The 6,962-nt window shown below is 36.4% G+C and overlaps 1 long non-coding RNA gene across 1 annotated transcript; it reads left to right on the top strand.

The window, feature by feature from the left end:
- Nucleotides 1-1,852: 1,852 nt before the first annotated feature.
- LOC128289355 (uncharacterized) lies at nt 1,853-3,997 on the top strand. Its single transcript, XR_008278969.1, has 2 exons — nt 1,853-1,978; nt 3,782-3,997. It is a non-coding gene; the product is annotated as an uncharacterized LOC128289355 (long non-coding RNA).
- Nucleotides 3,998-6,962: the final 2,965 nt, after the last annotated feature.

Raw genomic sequence — 6,962 nt, 5'->3', positions numbered from 1 at the left:
ACTGAAGGAGTTTTATGCTTCCGAGGAAGAATTTGTGTTCCGAAGGATTCTGACTTGAGACAGTCAATATTGAAGGAAGCTCATGGAGGACTTTATGCCATGCATCCTGGAGGGAATAAGTTGTATCACGACTTGCGAAGAACTGCATCTTGGTGGCACGGGCTTAAACGAGAAGTGTGAGTTCGTGGGAAATGTCGACATGCCGCAAGTGAAAGTGAGCATCAATTACCTTACGGATTTATTACGGCCGGTGAAGATACCATTTTGGAAGTGGGAGAGGGTAACCATGGACTTTGTGAGTGGGCTGCCCTTGACACCATCGAAGAAAGACTCGGTGTGAGTGATTGTGGATAGGTTGACCAAATCGGCCCATTTCATACTTGTTCGTACTGACTTTTCACTTCAAAAGTTAGCCAAGTTGTATGTGGCGGAGATTGTGCGACTTCATGGAGTCCCAGTTTCAATTATTTCTGATCGGGATCCCAGATTTACATCTCGGTTTTGGCAAAAGTTGCATGAGGTGTTGGGGACGCGATTGAATTTTAGTACGGCTTTCCATCCCCAGACTGATGGTCAATCGGAAAGGGTTATTCAGATTCTGGAGGACATGTTGAAGGGAAGCGTGATTGATTTTCGAGGTAGTTGGGAGGATTACTTACCGTTGGTAGAATTTGCGTACAATAACAGTTACAAGGCGAGTATTCGGATGGCACCGTATGAAGCACTGTATGGACAAAGGTGTCGTACACCTAGTTGTTGGACCGAACTAGGAGAACGACAAGTTCTTGGACCAGAGTTGGTAGCTGATACTGAGGACAAGGTTAGAATAATTAGGGACCGGTTAAGAGAAGCATCTGATAGGCAAAAGTCGTATGCAGATTTGAAGCGTAAGGAGATTTAGTACTCAGTAAGTGATATGGTTTTCTTAAAGGTTTCACCTTGGAAGAAGATCTTGAGATTCGGCAAGAAAGGCAAATTGAGTCTGCGGTTTATAGGGCCTTATCGAGTTCTTAAGCGGGTAGGGCCAGTAGCGTATCAGTTAGAGTTACCACCAGAGTTAGACAGAATCCATGACATTTTTCATGTGTCTATGTTAAGACGATATCGATCGAATCTCTCACATGTTGTGCCAGTGGAGGAGATTGAAGTAAAGACTGATTTGACCTTTGAAGAAGAACCCATACAAATTTTAGATGGAGAGGTTAAAGTTCTAAGAAGGAAGTCGGTTCCGTTGGTAAAAGTACTGTGGCGTAATCATGGAAGGGAAGAAGCTACTTGGGAATCAGAAGAGACTATGCGTCAACAATACCCTCAACTATTTGGATCAGGTAAATTTCGAGGACGAAATTTCTTTAAGGAGGGTAGAGTTGTAATGCCCCAATTTTCAGGAATTCTGTGAATGTTGGCATAGGTTTAATTATGTTTGTGGGCCTCTAGAAGGCCCAAGCTTAAGATAGAACCCGACAATTTTAGTTAATTTTTCTTCCATAAGAAAAAGGGGGTGAAATTATGAAATAGGACCTATGTGAAAATGTTTGAAAATGCTATAGGCTAATTTGTAGTGGCCAAATAAATAGGAGTGCAAAATAGGAGGATTTGCATGTCAAACCTCCCATTTTACATGAAGTGGCTGGCCATCATGTTGTTGTAGACAATATGAGCACTTGATATCCATAATTCATGGTACAAATTGATAATGGGTTAGGTAAATGTTCCATGATAATGGATTAGGTAAATATTCTATGATAATGGGTTAGGTAAATGTTTCATGATAATGGTTTAGGTAAATGTTCCATATGGGAATTTCATGTCTTTTGAATTAAAGAATTAAATGGATGAAATAGGAAATTTTATTAAAAAAAAAGGCTGAAAAGAACAAAGTTTTGTCCATCTTTGTTCATCATAGCCTAAAGTTAGAGAAGAGAAAGGAGAGGAGAAAGCTCTTGAATGTTCGATCACTTGGGGAAGAAAATTGAAGGTAAGTTCATGGTAGTTTGCTTCTATCTTGATGTTCATGAGTTCTTCTTAATTCTACCTTAAATCTTGAAATATATTTTGGTTTTTGGGTGTGTTGTGAGCATTTGGTCATGAATTAAAATGAAGGAAATGGTTGTTGTTTCATGTTCTTTTGATGAAAAATGGAAGATAGGTGAAGTTGAGCCAAACAAATGATCATGCATGTGCCTTAGATGCTAAAGGGAAAAATCGGCTAACATATTGTGCTTTAAAATGATGAAATGGAGATTATGCTTAAGTAAAAATCATAGATATGTGATGTTTGATTGGTGATATACATGTTTAAATAATATGAATGCAAGTTATGTGTGAAAGAGTGATTTGGTAATAAATCTGCTTGGGATAGCAGCAGTAACGTGACTTTGGAAAATCACCATAAATTGTGGGAGATGAATTAGAAGCTGAATAAATTATGTAATTAAAGTTTAATGAGTCTAGTTTCAAATGAAATAAACGAGAACATATTTTGAATTCTGTACAATGAGAAATTTGAGTCGTAATGAAGAGTGGTCAGATTAGTCAAACAGTGAAACATGGGAAACTTTGAGAAACATCTGGTATTGATTGGCTAAACCAAAAATTCTTAAAATTTTATGGATAGAAGATATATGAGTCTATTTTCAGGGAAAATTAACGGCACTTAATTTGGAGTTTCGTAGCTCCAGTTATAAATGATTTAGTGACTGTTGCTCAGGAAGACAGCTTGCAGTGAAATTATGATTATGTGGTAAACATTGACAAAAAATTGTTAATGAGTTGCTTATTGATTTCTTATAAGCTTACTAAGATCTGTAGGTGTGGTTGGCGAATATTGTAAGGGGTTAATCGTAGTTCGTATTTGAATAGTTAGATTAACGTGTTAGTAATCCAATTGTAGGCGTTCGTGTGTGGATCTCGTCAAGATATCGTCGCAAAGCAGTGTTTAACTAACACCCTCTTTCTTAGTCTAGATCGGCAAAAGCCAAAAAGGCGAAATGCCGAAAATCGGTATTTTGTAGATTTGCGAGTGTGCGAATGCTCGTGAGGTAAATCGATGTTTGGACTGCAAAGTGCATGATTTCTGTGCCCTCGATATTTTTGGGCTTAATGGGCCAAAATCGGAATGATGGGCCAACAGCCCAATTCGGTAAGAACCCTCGGTAGTGATTCTCGTTAGTACGTGAAAGGTAGGAATATGCATGAAAAACCCTAAAATAGATAAATTACTGAAATACCTTTAAAAGTGGAAAATTTACGTTTTACCCTTAGGAGATAAATTACCAAATACCCCTAGGGTTAAATTGACCTAAATGCATGTTTGACTATTGTTATTTATCGCAAGCCATGTTGTTATTATCGATGCATGGGATGGGATATTGACGGAGGAAGTACTGAAAGTGGCTTGTCCACGATTGGAGGTTTTGCCTCAATTTATCGTTAATCGAGCAACAAAGGCAAGAATCGTGGAGTGTTAATGGGTGGGTTGAGCTATTCCCACATGGAGTGTATGGTGGTACGGTGGAGTGTAGTGGTTGGTGGGTTGAGTAGTCTCCCAAATGGGCTTGCATATGTTATTGATGTTGCATGTATTTTGAAATGGGCCTATGGGCCATATTGTTATCTGAATAAGGGCTAAGGCCCGCTTTATTATAATCTGAAAGGGCTCGCCCAAGATCACTTATTACTGAATGGGCTTAGGCCCAATAGGCTTGAGCTGACTTGGGCTTTGAATGGGTTTTCTTTACACACTGAGTTTCCCAAACTCACCCCTTCTTTAACCTTGCAGGTGAGCCTTGATGTGGGTGACTTGGAGCCGGAGGGGATTCAGAGTGGCCACGGTGAATACTTTTGGGTTTGAAAAAGAGACTGGTTTTCTTAAGTTATTTTTAATTACTATTTAATTTTTGGGTTGTAAAAAGGCCATTTTAACTTTATTTTCTTCTTTGATTTTCTGGGATTATATTATTTTAAACAACTTTAAATTGATGGATACTAATTCAAATGGGCTAGACTTAGGGCGTGATTTCAAAACGACACTTTTTTTTAATAACACGACGTCACGAATATTCGATTTACCAAAGATAATCATTCAAAGAAATTTCAACTTGTTATAACCAAGTGTGGCAATGGATGTGGGCATGTCTAGGATTGGATCCAATCGGAGAGCTTGGTACTTAAGCAGCCTTCATGGCTCACCTCCTCTATTATGGATACCTACCTGGTGCCCAGCTTCCATTCACTTGGTTAGTTTGACAAAAGTCGGCTTTTAAAACACTGAAAAGGGAACATGGGTTTTTGACTTCAATGTGGCACGTCGGATTCGGGCTTAACGTCTGGGCCGGGTTTGGGGTGCTACACAGTTTTTCTGACTCAATATCCCATACAATTCCTCATCTGGAATTTCAATCAAGAAAAATCTGCCATGAATTCTTTTTACAGTGATCTCCCCTAGACCCCCTTTATAACTCTCTCTTGCAAATCCTTAATGTCACAGCAGGTTGTTGTTTCTCCCACCATGCAACATTATAGTTTCTATAATTGTTCTTCATCTACATATCTCTGAACTACAACACAAAGTTTCTCTATTTTGTCATCTACAAAATCTAACCTCTTTGAAGCAAACTGACTTGTCGAAGAGCTTCCTCCTCTTTCCAATCCACCTGAAAATCCTGATTTCTCATATTCCTTTCTTTCAATTCTTCCTTTCATTCCCATAACAGTACCAACATCACTTCGACTCTTCTTCTTCCAACTCTGCCTTCTTCATTTAGATTTTGCAACATCCACCATTATCCTTTTTTCCCATAATCACAAATCTATTCAGTCTACTTATCGCCCTTTTTGCATCCATCATGTTGCTGAATCTCACAAATCCAAATTTCCTTCCTTATTCTTTTCGCTGGGATAAAAACATCTCTCACCTCTCCATGGTACCTAAACATCACCCATAAGCCTAGGCTTAGATTGCGGTATGTTGAGCACAAAAACTATGATCGGGGACGCCATTTTTACTTGAGAACTTCTTAGAAACCAAGAAATTATTTACAATTTTAAAGCATCAACTATAAGTTTCAACTTTAATTTCTATAAAAGTTCCAAATATAAGTTTCTGAACTTAAAACATCATTCAAAAATATACATAGAATCAAAGCAACTAAATCTTTCAACTGCTGACAACATTTATAAGAGATTTTGGAAGAAGAAGAAGTTAATATTTTGATGTTAGCTATTAAGTATCTTTAATTTGTTTGGATTTTTTAAATATTATTTAGGATCAATTTCCTTTTAAGCCTCTTATTGTTTTTGAACTCTAATTTTTCACCGTTTCTCTTTTAACTCAAATTGAGGACTCCAAAGAGATTTTAAGCCACCAATTTAAATCTCTGAGTACACTCTAACTTTTAATTAAAATTACATTTGATTCACTCAACTTTTAAAATTTATATATTTTTAAAAATTATATATTTATCATTTGTCATTAAAGTTATCAAAATGTTACATTTTTGTCGCCAGGCCCATCTCTTAACTTTCGTTAAGATGGTGATGTAGCACGTTAATTTAAAAGGTTCATAACCAATTTATCCCCTAAACTATAACTAAAATATTAATTTGATACATTTGAAATTTTTTTAATAATATTTCTAAAAAATTTAACGAGTAAACTACTCAGATATGTCACAACTGCAAGATGAGGAAGATGATGGAAACGAAATAGCTTTTATTTGGAAAGTTGCAATGATGGGGTTTGGATGTGGAATGCTATTAGGAATTAGCATGGCATATATTGTACTAACGACATGAAGACCGTGGTGGTTTGTAAGAATGATTGAGAGAGACTTGCGAAACAAAGTATCAAGCCGGTTTGGGAAGAAAAGAAAGTAGTCCTGCAAATCCATCTTTATATGTGAGTTATTGTATTTCATAGAAATAAACATGCTAAATGAATAATAAGGTAAATCTCAAATTGATTATTTTTATTTTCATCCATCAGGAATGAGTCCGAGAAAAGATGAAGTATCTTCTGTGATGGTCGCTAAACTAACTAAAAATTTGACTAAGGCAAGAGCACCTATCGAACAGTAGTATAGTTATGGTGAGACTGGAAATATCGTATCCACAAGGACTAAAAATACTAGTAATTATTATCTTTTTATTATCTAGCCTAATAATTAAGGGATGTTTTAAACTAAGACTAATTATCTAATTAACTAAGACTACGACAGAGATTAAAATTGGAAAATACTTTCGTAAAACCAATGAAGAAGACAATACCCAAGGAAGAATCCACCTAGACTTCACTTATTATCTCTAAATTAGATGATTTATTCACTCGACTTAATCTGTAGAAATCCCTGATTTATGTTAATATCTCTCTCGAGACTTAAAATAACTGACTCTAGGTTGATTAATCGGAATCTCTTTCTAATTAAAACCCCTATTGTCGCATTAACTTGATCTATGGATTCCCTTATTAGATTTGACTCTAATCCGGCAGATTTATGTCGTCCTATCTCTAGGATTGCATGCAACTCCGCTTAATTATGGATGATCTATTCTTAAACAGGGATTGTTCCTCCACTGAATAAGCACATCAAAAACCTGAATTAATATTCTGGAATATTAAAGCAAAGGTTAAACTCACAATTAAGAATAAGAACAAGTATTTATCATATAATTCAAACAGTAATAAGATCCGTCTTAGGTTTCATCTCCCTTAGGTATTTAGGGAGTTTAGTTCATAATAATGGAAAACATCTCAAAATTGGGAAAACAACAAAACATAAAGAAACCCAAAGAACTTCTAGGAAATTAAATGGAGATATTCAGTCTTGAAGTAGATCCTGCTTCTGAGCTGATTCCGATGGCTGTCCTTAGGTATTTTCTGCCTTCTACTCTGCGTGTCCCCTTTAATCCTCTTCTAGGGTGTTTATATAGATTTTGGAATGCCTAAAATAGCTCAAAATTAG

The sequence above is a fragment of the Gossypium arboreum genome, chromosome 1, assembly GCF_025698485.1.
Source record: "Gossypium arboreum isolate Shixiya-1 chromosome 1, ASM2569848v2, whole genome shotgun sequence".
In the NCBI taxonomy this organism is placed as follows: domain Eukaryota; kingdom Viridiplantae; phylum Streptophyta; class Magnoliopsida; order Malvales; family Malvaceae; genus Gossypium; species Gossypium arboreum.
The sequence above is the reverse complement of the archived record's forward strand: the minus strand, read 5'-3'. Positions and strand labels throughout refer to the sequence as shown.